Here is a 12,838-nt window from a genome sequence, read left to right as displayed (position 1 = left end):
CCTCCTTTAGTGAGAATTGTTTTGCCAAAACCTTTCACTTATGAAATGAGTTTAGAGTTCTCAGTCCAAGAACCAAAACAGATTTTGCTTTTATTACCTAAATTACTGACCTGCATTGGTTCACAAACCTGAGTATTCTGCTGTGGTAAGTACAAGTCCTAGCTGTAATTCACTCATGAAATAGGAAAACAGACATATTGCCTTTGCTTTCCCACAGGTAATTCAGACCCTCTGCATCAGGTTCAGGATGCAAACACTGCTGTCTCACTTGTCATCCATAATTTCAGCTTTTTGCAGCAGATGACACTTCAGACTCCTTCAGGAGACTGAAGATTGAGACCCCTTCGGAAACATGAAAACAAAAATAAACCATTCCTCAGAAGCAGCTCTGGGATTACTACAGTAAATTATAACTATGAGGGACTGTTAAGGAACCAGTTCATGGGTCTGAGCAGCCAAATACATTTGACAGAGCTCCCTAAAGAATGAGCTACATGAAATGAGTTTGGTGCTTCATATCACAGAAAGAGCTACCACTACAGGTTTTAGCAACCAAACTGTAATTGAACACGGTGGAAGTGCTTTGGGAGTTTTAGGTACACCAACCATGGAGTAGCTGGCAAAGCAGCCTGCATGCACTGACCGTGGCAGTTTTACTGCTACTGTAGCACAAAGGACTGCAATGTAACAGGGCAAAATCCATAAGCACAGTGGCCTCAATATTTAGTACTAATGTGCAGTAAAACTCTTCTACTGCTAAGTAAACTGCAGTTTTAACAGCCAGTGAACTTGCAAAGCCACACAGCATGATAAGGAGGCTGTGGTACCTGGAAAGAGAAATGTAGGACACAGTTTCAGAAGATGGAAGACCTGCACTGTTTTACAAATGACACATAACCACTTGGGCTTTTGTTCACTTCTTCATCTTAAATTGTTGTATAATTTAAATTGAAAATTATTTTTTATATGAAAATCCACTGTACCAACAGGAGAATTAGTATATTGTTACTGGTTTTTACTTTGCTGCAATTATTTTGCTTCTCCACCCCAGCCTTTCTTCACCCTCTATCCACCCCAGCCTTTCTTCACCCTCCATTGTATTCCCAATCACTGCATAACATCCTCTGTTGCTGTTTTCTTGACTTGTGGATCTTAGAGAGTATTCTTGCTCATCCACAAACATAAACATGCCTATTTACATAGGAACATGAGCAGCCACACCAGCTTGGACTGAAGGTCCATCTAGTCAAAGTTTTGCCTGCATTGGTCATGGTCACTAATCAAGGGAAGCAAATGCTGGCATTTCCCAAGTACACTGTGCCAACCTTCAATTATCTGTGCCACAAAAAAATCAGAGATAGGAGTGCTCTGCACACTTTAGTATGCCACTCACAAATTCATAGTCTTCTATCATAAGCAGCCTGGACTCATTTCCTCATGCTGAGAGGCCCTGATGCATTTACCTGCCCTTCATACTGACTTTGCTCCATTCAGTCAAACACTCCGCACTAACCTTTTCCACCTCATGCAGTGACCAAAACGCCACAGAAGTATAGCACTACACTGGCACTTCCTACTTTTAGAGTCTATCATCCCAGAGCACATGCTAATGAAGCTAATGCCAGGTTCTGTTTTCTAAGACTGTGGTATGAATAATTTTGCTACTCTCAGATTAACAAGTTCATCAGGGATATAACATCTATAGTTCTAACTAATCAGCTAAGGTTTCATAAGGAAGACCTCATGCCTAGACCAAAGTCCATTGTGGACATCTTTCTTCATGACCTTTTACTAGGTGCAGTCAGAATTGCTTGAGTATATTAAAAAAAAGCTCCAGAGCTAATTAAATCTATTCATAAATCTAATATTTACAATCCATGGGACTGGAACAACAGCAAAAGTAATTAAACTGACTTGCATTCTAATTTCCATGACACAGAATGCATGTTAAAGAAGAGCAGAAAGAGAAAGATTAAATTTTGCCCAAGAATAAACTGGTATCTTCCAAATATTCATCATCATAGTCCCAAAGGTGCAGGCAAAGACTTTTGTCTTACCTCACCTGTCCTTATGTCATTTTTAAAGCCACACTACCTGCTAATTTCTTTCACATTAATCAAAAGGAAAAAATATTCTTTGCACTTCAAGGGGTTTTTCTTGCTGTTTGATTTCAGATTTTTTTCCCCAAAAACAGGCTGCATATAGGTCATCTCATCACCCTCCTGATTACAACAGTCTTACAAACATCTTTGGTTTTGTTCCCCCAATTTGGTTAAAACAAATGCAGTTTACAATGCAATATAAACCAGGTGGATATACCACTCCCCTCCCCCATCCCATCTCCAAAGGAGGGGAAAAAAAAAAAAAAGAAGCTTGACTTCAGCTCCCCCTCACTCTAGCCCTCACCTCATTCAGCTGAATTTGATGACCTGTCAGTTAATATCAATGTCACTCCTCTGAAAACTTCTGAAATTCAGCACAAGTGAAGAACACAAGCTTATAGCTCAACAAAGCCCTCAACAGAGAAAATACTGACCCAGCACACATGCTCCCACACAAAAATCCTCCAAAAGCCCCTCAAATATTTTTCAATATTTCATTTTATTATTATATTGGCATCATTTGATTTAGTGATGCCCCATATTCCATATGCTATTTGCAACCAGTTCCCTTGTTTCCTCTTAATTTCCAGTTCCTTTGTGAAGTAATAATCATATTTATGAGTCTGATTCCCACACTGAGAAAGCATTAGCAAGACCACAGCAGGAGTCAAAGATGACCCAAGAGGTCCCTGGGGACAGGGTGAGGCTGGCACCCAGTACAAACATCCCTGGCTGATGAAGTTTGAAGAGTTACAGCTGCCAGAGTACACACTACCCCCGATGAGCACCCTAGTGACAATCATCAGAACAAAACATAGAGCAGTTTCTCATCCACCATTTGGCTTGGCACAGCCCTAACAGAGTCAGGATCAATGGGTGCTGTAAATTTATGCACCGGCCTCAAAGCTACAGGGACTGTGAAGCAGCACATGCAGCTTCTCCTGCCTCTGCTAGAGGGCAGTGGCAGCTGCTCCTAAGGAAGCCCAGCATCCACTGCCACTGCTGGACTTGAGACAGCTTCAGACCTGAACTGTGCAATACTGAGGCTTTTGGAAAAGTGATCACAGTGATCTTTCTCCTGGGAGTTGTGGCTGTTATTAGCCACAAATATTTTTAGGAGAAAACAGTGAAAGAAAGTAGAAAAGCAAACAAGAGAATGTATTACCTGGAGAAGAGAAAAATTAATTGCCAACTAATTTAAGAAATATTTGCAAAACTTATATTCAAGATCAGTGGTAAACAGATTTCTGCTGCTACAAGAATCTTGCAGACAATCTGTGAGGGTCTATGCATTACTGTTGCAATAGACATATGAGTAATAGCAATAATGGTATCATCTTAAACCTTTCCTCCAGGGAAAAGGTACAACAGCAAAACTGCAGCAAACACATTCTTCATGTTCTTTATATCTTAAAACTCACAGTCATAATCTAGTGAGAAACTCAAGTGAGTTCCTCAGAACTTGAGAAACACGCTAAGTACAATATTTCATTATTTACTGCCCTAAAATAAAGACAGGCTTTTCATATAGTGGCAGTTTGCTTTTTTTCTAACCAGCTATTTTGAAAAATGGAGTAGCTTATATTGTGGGTATTTTTAGTTCCAATAGACTTACCATCAAGTTCCAGTCTTCTGCCTAAAAACTTTAATTCAGTGTCACAAGCCTGTAATTTCAGATTAATTCTGCAATGCTGAAATACAAATCATAATCACTTTGTTTTTGTGCTATTTGGATGCTATTATTTAAAGACAGATTTTCCAATCCTAATACCTTAAACAAAAAAAAAAAAAAAACCCAAAAAATTTGATGAAAAATCAGAAGTAAAAAAATAAGTACATGTTTCTTTATCTTTCTTCCTTAAAAGGAAAGACATTTAAAGCCTTGTTTGAAAGCATGAAAAACAAAGTCTGTTTCAGAAGTTCAGCTCATGAGACTTATATATATATATATATCTCAAAAATCTATGTCCACAGACTCCAAAGCCTAAAATTGTACACAACTGTTTATATTCTGATATATACCTGTTCCCCCACAACAATTCCACTCCGTTTCCAAAGGAAATTACATTTTTTCCTCTCTTGTCAGCAGAGCAAATAAACTTTTTTTTTTCTTCCTTCTTTCCGTCCTTCAGCAGCTACTGCTGCAAGGAGATGACACAGATCCAATACACAGACCCTCAGCCTGAGCTAACATGAGCATTCTTTGTATATTTGCTTACATTTCTCTGGGACCATTGTATCTCTTCCTTCCCTCTAGAGAAATGGATTTCAAGAAGTGTGCAGTACATCTTTTAGTGAACAAAGACAAAGTAATAGTCTAGACTTTATTCTCACATAATTGTGCACTTGCTAAAAACATCTGGATTCCTGGCATATATAGGTAGCCCTAAATACTGATCACTGTTTATGAAACAAGATGAAAGTTACTAAATTAAACTTAAACATCTTGGATTTATTTATCCTGTGCTAAAGAAATACTGATATAAAAAAGACCAGGGTACGGCACTAGCTTATTTAAGTTCCCTAGAAGAAATTATTTTCTAAGCAGCTAGAATATTTTAATTTGAGTTTTTGATTTGGTCATAACTCTTTTCATGACCTTGAACTTCGCATACATTCAGGTAAAAAAATAATTAAAAGAGAAAAATTGGAAGCTGTGATTGAACATATATCTTGAACCAGTATTTCAATTCTCAAATGCTTTAATTGTCCAGGAGCTTTGACTAACCTCTCTGTACTGCTTGTGCCTACCAGCACTTTTTTATTTACACTAACTCAAGTTTTCTGACTTCAATTAGGAATGCCTAAGGTATGGTTTTATCAATATTCCTGCTCTCCAGAGACTCTCATTTTCCCTATAGTGCCAACTTCAGGTTTCCTTTCAAGTCTCACTTGTCTGCACAGGAATTTAGAAAACCAGCTTGAGCAGTAGTGGGACTAACATTGCTAAACAAGGCGAATATCAGAATGAGTGTAAAATTAGTTCTCTTTGGTCACAAAGGTGTTCTTTCTGTGTTTATCAGAACACTGTTGTAGATTACCAAAATGATTGGGAGAGTTCAAAATGTCTTCTAGTAGGCTTCTGACTGCACAGTATTTTACAAAGTTGCTTTAGAATATTTACAAAGTTGCAAGCTGACACTTAAGTCATTAAACTTTGTTGGCATGCAGAAACAAATTACAGTGAATCAAAAAAAAAAATCTAGATTCAAAGAAAAGACAAAGATCTCACCCCTTTGTGAGTTTTATATTCAGAAGAGTTTTGTGACAGCAACCCTGCTCTTTCACTCATCAATGCAATTTCGAAAATGGCATTTAAGTCCTTTATAGCTTGACCCAAGCTGGGCCTGAAATAAGACATTTCACCTTACATTGGAGACAAAGGCTTGTGACCAATCAAGATATCAACAGCTACTGCAAAATTTGCAAAATATAAGCTACTTTCACTTCAAAACAGAGATACTTAAACTATTAAACTAAACATTAATAAAACACAACTGTAGTTTTAAGACCTTAAGGGTTAGTCCTGTGCTCCATGACAAATCAAGTTCACACATTAAGGTAGAAAGCCTTAAGAAGAAAATAGTTAGTATTTAGGCTGATCAAGGAACAAGATCTATGAGGTCCATCTCTCTCAACCAAGTAAACCTCCTTGTTGCTGCACTCTAACGTACATTCACTGGCTTGCAGTCTAATTTTAAAGTATGAACAACGGGGTCCCCATCACTTTCCAAGTGAGACTGTTCGAGAGCCTAAAAGATCTCAGAGTTAATGCTGTAAAGATCCACTGCATGAGCACTGAGTTCTATTACTTCAAAAACATATGCTGATAGAGGATGTTGGACTCAGATGACTCACTTTCTCATTAATCAATTTTCATCAGCCATTCCCTCACATGCAGTGAAACACTTTTTTGCACAAGATTTTCCTTTCCTCTTTATACTAACACCTACATATCACCATGGGCAACAGGCAGCAAAAGATATCTTTACTTGTGCTAAATGTTAAGCTTACAAACAAGAGATCATTTTGGACTTAAGGCCATCTTGCTTTTTTCTTTCTTATTGGTCTCAGAAAAAAGAGCATTTAAGTACCCTTAAAGACAGCAGTCCTTTCACTTGCGGTCTTACACCCAAATTTTTTCTCTCATAATCCCTTTATTGTCACTGTTTGCAAGAGTTCGTACCTCAGGGCACTATAATTTCTTTTCTTTTAGGTACCTCTATTTGTGAGTAGAAGACCAAATTCTCCCAGGCCCAGAAGTGCTTGAGTGAGTAGTTCAGACAGATTCATTTCATGCAGGTGTTTTTGTTTGATATTAGCATTAGCAGATAGTTAACTACTATTAACCTGCAATCACATTAGGGAAAGTACCCTGGCATATCTGTTGTCATGCAAATAGAGAAGCTCCAAATAAAATCTAAAGGGTTCAAAGACCTATTGGTGACAACCAGGAGAAAAAAATCTTTGAAGTTTAACCCTAGAAAAAAATGCTTTAGAAAGTTAATCACCTGTTCTTATTAATGCTACCTCCATATTCTTGGCAGTCTAGAGCAGAACCATGATTTGTTCTGCTTGACAAATTTTGTTCTGTACCTACTCGATCGGGGTGATACAGAGATGAAGGTTTCCCTGTACTGCAGCCAACACAAAGATTCAAATCCCATTTCTACCTTGATCCCCTGTGATAGGAAAGATGTGTGCTAATGTCTTTCCAAACAATTTGATGGATGAAGGAGTGAAATGGGTCGTAATGTCTCTCCTACGTTTGGGCAGCAGGTTTGTTGCAGAGCTTAGGCAGCTTGGTTCCCGAAAGAGACAAGGGCCTGTACAGGCCTGAGTTTCTGAATTTTGAGATAAAATGGTAGGTTCAAGGGCAGACACGGGGTAGGGGATTCGGGGCTGTACCTTCCTGATAGCTCAGCCAGCGAGGAAAGGAAGAGGGCAACATGCACAGGAGTCTAGGATAAAAGGAGGCTGTGCCCCCCAAAACCCCATGGCTGTGTGCCTCAGTGGACTCTCTCCCTTTATTAGAATGAAGTTGCAGGACTCTTGTGTCCTTTTTGGACATAAACCTCAGGCATTTGTGGATTTTCCTGACTCCTGCTTGCCCTGCAGTCAGCTGCAATTATTGAAAGCATAATTAAGAGAGCCTGAAATGGCCCATCAAATATATTTTGGACATGTAGTGAAAACTTATGGAAATGGGTATGAGCTTCCTCCTACCTGCCATTTTGGTGAGCCTGTTCTCTCTGCCATGGGTGAGAGAGAAAACAAAAAGAGAGCAAGAGGTGGGAAGAAAGAAGCTGTTACAGAAAAACAACTCCCCATTTTCTGTGAAATTAGAGTAATGATATCTCTGAATGACCATAAGAACCCCAGAAGACATTGACTGGAGTGGTAGTGTAGGACAGAAAAACAAAAGGGGAAAATGTTGAGGGAGTAGTGAAGGGAGAGATGGGACAAGCCTGAAAATTTGTGACTGAAAGTGAGACCCCTATAAGACTAAAACAAATACTACTTTCACATGAATAGAAGGCTGAAGGATTAAGCAAGAGACAAAGCACAATTAAAGGCTTCACAAGCTACAAAACAAGAGAGGAAGTAAGCATCTTAGAAAACTTGCATCAATATCCTTGTTTAGAATACCTCAAAGGAATCCAGCCAAAACTCACTTCCTTCAATAGCAGATCACTCCATTAATAACATTCATCAAAAACAACTCACATGCATTTGAAGACTCAGTAGGGTGCAGTGGTTGCCAGTTGCTACCACCATAACAGTTTGTTATATGACTTTGGCTCAAAAACAAATAAATACAAGCGATTCATAATTTAAACTAAACTGAAAGTAATTTGTGTGAGACAAAACATGTGCTAAGTTGTCTGAATTGATTCAAGAGTAAGAAGAGAAAACCTTCTTAAATATTAACTTTATTTAGGTCGTTTGGAAACATAAGTCTTAGAAGCATATGTAAACATATAGACACAAAATAAATAAACCCTGACTTCTAATCAGGAAAGTTATTTTACATAATAAAAAAGCTTTCAGTAAGAAAGGTTAGATGAAATTAAAGTAAATAAAAGTTTAAATTGTAAAACAGAAAACTATGCATGATAATCAGATAATTTTCAGCTTTGGAAATGTCATTCAGAAGAAATAACACAAGTCCTAGAATAAGCCTCACTTGAAATGAAACTGGACAAAATAAGAGCTCAATGGTGAATAATCTTATGCAAGCAAGGGGCATTAGGTGACCAAATGAATTAACTCTTTTCCATTGCTAGCTTCCATGAGCCAATGGAGAAAACCCAAACAGCTGCTGCAGTGTTGGAGAATTTTGCTCAGAAATGGCTTAAAAGGCAGCTGAGAGGAGCAAATTCTCACAGCCTGTTTCTGTAAACAGCAGAAGCTCTCAGGTTGTTTTTAATAACAAGTAAATATCTTGTCCTTGGATAAGGTATGGGAAAGCAAAAGTGACAAACATGAAGGCCTTGAGAACCTTTCATACCAGGGTTCTCAGGCAGTTTTCTCATAACAGGTAAACATTCTATGTTTGGCTGTTTTGGGAAAGTAAAAGTAAGTTTTGAGAACACGAATCTTGGTATTGAAAACAAAAGGAGGCGTTGGTGTGCAATCTCTGACCTATGATGAGCTCAGATTTTGCAATATGTATGAGCTTAAGTAACACTGTTATAAAAGTGACTGATTGAATCAATAAAATTGGAGTCAATGCTGATCAACAAGGGTGGGTCGTCTCCCTTCGCTTTCAACATTGCAGTTTTTCAAAAAGACATAAGTAAAGAAGAAAAACAAGGATTTTGTTGCCTCTTGGAGGATTAGAAGGCCTCTAACAAGAAAGCATTAATTTATATTTTCTTTTTCAAAAGGATAATGCACTAAACTGTTAAAAAGTATTGATTTTACCATGCATAATGAAGGTTATTTGATTATAATATTCACTCTAAACAAAACCAAAAAACTTTAGAAATACTCTCTCAGTGAGAATTTTACAGAACTGCAGCACTTTTGGATTATACATCTCCTGTCAAGTACCTCCTTCAGGCTAAGCAGTTTGGAAAAATTAATTCCAAAACTTCAGAAAGCAAAAATTACAGTAAAATTACTTCGATTTGCGAAGCACAGTGTAACAGCTAATCCAGTGAGCTTTTCTAGCATACTGGGGCTTTAGAATAACTTTTTATTTAACAAGCAACACTCCCTGGCATCAGACAATTTCCACCCATATTTGAAAGCATTACAAACTTGTAACACAAACATGCAAAACCTAAATGCACCCTGTCGACACCCATCCAACAGAGTGTTATTTGAGCCGGCAGCCAGGCCACCAAAGTGTGGAGGCCAAAATGGCAGAAACAGAGGGAGTTGAGAAGGACTAAAAATTGCAGAAACGTAAAGCTGAATTTGCTTAAGTGATAAAAAGGAAAGAAACAGTACGCGTCAGATAAGTCCAAAGGACTAGAGTACTCCTCTAAAAATTAGAGGATGCAGAGAACTTACAGCTAGGAAGAAACCAGGTTCCCCACTGCCTAAGTGACTAACCCAGACAGTGTCCTCTTACAGAAAATGCACGTTTTCTCGTGTGGTGTTTCCACACAGTTATTTTGGGTACCCCACTATACCAAATATAATAAACTTTTGCACAGCCTTTAAACATAGGCTATTTAACCTCAGAAAAATCTACAAAACATACTAATGTTCCCTGAGCATAGTCGCTTTAGATGCCTGAACACAAAGAAAAATTTTATACATCCATCTTTTTCATTGCCATGCATCATTCCATAATCAGTATTTTCCATTAGGTAGATAAAGGCAATTAAACACAACACCACATATGCATTACTCACCAGTCCTACATGCAGACTCCTCAGGTGATTCTCAGCAGTTTTCACAGAAAACTTCCCCAGAGCCAGGAGCCCTTCCCCAAAAAACACAACTCTACTAGCAGGTCTGATCTAGGCAACGATTCTCAGATGCATGGAGGAGGAGAAAACTCACAAACATTCTGCATTGGCTCAAACTCCTTTTATCACTGCAAGCCCCTAAATTTCCTCCCAGGCAACACCTGAAAAGCTGCACCTACCCCCACTGAGCTGAGTACTGATTGCTGCAAGTACCTTCAAATGTGCTCCACCAGCTTGGCCCTGATCCCTCACAGCTGCTGGTAGTTAGGATGTGCCAAAGAGCATGAAATCCAAAATCTTGATCTCCTTGTATCGTGGCTCTGATTTTTTTAATCTGAAATGTTCTGAACTTCTGTTCCATATTAAAATAGGCATCATATAACCTGATTATAAGACAAGAACAGGGAAAAATAACAGTAGAATATTAGTAGTCATTAAGCTCTCAGATTGTTCAAGGATAAACCCCATGGAAAAGCCTTTTGCTTTGTGATTCTGTTCCCAGGAAGTCAATTGAAACAGGTACAGTGAATAAGGTGCAAGGTCAGGCACAGCAAAACCACAAGTTTAGCAGCATTTAGAACAAAAACAAGTGATGCAGCCACCAGCATAGAAACACTCAAAGGTTATTCTTATAGCTCCAGCTAAACCACAAGGAAATCTTTAATGGGTGGGACACTAGAGCTACTCATCACTTGTGTCATAGGGGGCAAGATTTTTGTGCCCTCTGCTTCCCCATTATGTGACATTAAGAAGTCATCACAGCTTGCATGTGCTTCAGTTATGCATTTGTTACTTGCTACTAATGAGGCATTCTTAGAACTTGTATTTCTGTTCTTTTATAGATCAGTGTTTGAATGATCTCACTAACGAGCTTAGGGAAATTCCCAGTGAAACTTTTGTTTCTGCTATTTGTGCACTCACAAACCTGCACCGGTTCCCTGTAAAAGACAAGTGCTGCTGTAAGGTACAGTCTACTGATAAGCTAGTATAAGCTTTTTTTTTGCCTCTAATACTTACTGATATAAAACTGTATTTATCAGCTATTTCTGTGAACCTACATATAAACACATACCCACACACCTAGAGCCACATAAGATTAATCCTGTGACTACACTGGCTTGATTGTTATCCTATAAATGTAAGCACCTGGACTGAGCTGCTCAGAGCAGGAAGCTACAGAGGGCTTAGACTTGTGGAGGTCTTGCCACATTTTATTGAGTTACTCAGTGCAGCTGAGCAGAAATATTTTAGCCCCTTGAAAATAAAAGGTAGAATACCTCAGCCCATATAACTTTTACAGATAGTTATGCCAAAATAATTTTTGCATTCACTGCCTTCTGGTAAGGCACAATACAGTTGAGTATACCTGAGTCCAGTACGGCACTGAGGGCAAATTGTCTTTAAAAAAGTAGTCTTAGTTCAATAATTCTCTTCAGAAAAAGTTTCATATTCAAAATGTCACTGTAGAAATCACTGTAATATATAAAATCTTAGGACTGTTGGAAGATTTTATACAGATAGTGAAGGAAGAAATGTTGTTTTACACATCAAGGGATTTATTTGAAGAATACTACTGAATGCAAAAGTATTAGCATTCGGCAGTATTCTTCAAATAGTCCAACTTTTGTTAGTCTCTAATTCAAGTAAGGGTATTCATTCATTGCCACATGTTGCAAAATGAAAAGAAAATTTTTGTATAGTTGTCTAAAAGTAGGATAGCAACTGAGGGGAAAGGGAGGAAGGGGGACGCTATACACCCAGCTGAAAAATTCAAGTTCAGAAAGATTTTGTTTCTCATTAACAAGAGAAATATGCTCATCATTTCTCAGAAGAAGAATACTGGTTATATATGTTTCACCTCAGGCTTTTAAAATGGCCATTTCAGCAAGCCTTTGCCTTGTACGTAGCGGCCTTGATCCTGATCTCAGTGTCTTCATTAGCATCTGTCGGATCTCAGGATCTCAGTCCTGAGGTGCCGGGCCACCGAGACCGCCCTTGGGGGGCTCGGGAGTCCTGGAATGTTGCCAGAAGTGTCTGGTGGCTGGACTTTGACCCTACACGGGAGACGACCTGTATGAGGATAGGAAGACTTCACCGGGTTGAATGGCGAAAAGATTAGCTAATTAGAGGGTGAGACACAGGGTTTAGGATTTATGTACGAGGGGGTTTAGAGAAGTAAGATGGAGGAATTGGGGTGTGTCCTGTCCTTCTTCTTCTTCTTCTCCTCCATCTTCTTTGGTGATGGTGGCACTTTTGGATTGGTTATTACTGAAAGTGCACCGGGCAATAAGAATAAATGGTATTGGGGAAAAATGATAAATATTGTACACGTAACAATGGGTATAAAGATAGGTGGCTGCCCGGAGGGCAGCACAGTGTGCTCATGGCTGACTGCTGAGCAGACCTCTGTCGGGCTGAAAGAACATCTTTTAGATAAACATTTAATAAACATAAAAACCGAAAGAAGAACTGAAGCCTCTTCTCGTCCTTCGATACGCGGGCTGCCCCAAGGCCACTCCGGGCCTTTCCAGGCCCCTCAAACAGCCGAAAAACCGACAAGCATCTCCATTGTCTTTAGTAGGATTCCAGAGTTTACCTCCAAATTTGCTTTTGTGATGGACAATGCAGCCCAAGTGGCAGTTCTGAAAAAGAAATGAGGAAGAACTAGAAGGAACCAAATCTTCAGAGCAAACATTGCCAGCGGAGCTGCAGCTACGACATCCACCATTCTTACTCTCAAAAACCCAAAATTATCTTCCTGTCACAACCTATATCCATCCAGGAAGTTGCACCTCCCATTGCACACATAAA

This window comes from Zonotrichia leucophrys, chromosome 5 (genome assembly GCF_028769735.1).
Source record: "Zonotrichia leucophrys gambelii isolate GWCS_2022_RI chromosome 5, RI_Zleu_2.0, whole genome shotgun sequence".
Taxonomy (NCBI): domain Eukaryota; kingdom Metazoa; phylum Chordata; class Aves; order Passeriformes; family Passerellidae; genus Zonotrichia; species Zonotrichia leucophrys.
Note: the sequence above shows the minus strand (reverse complement) of the source record.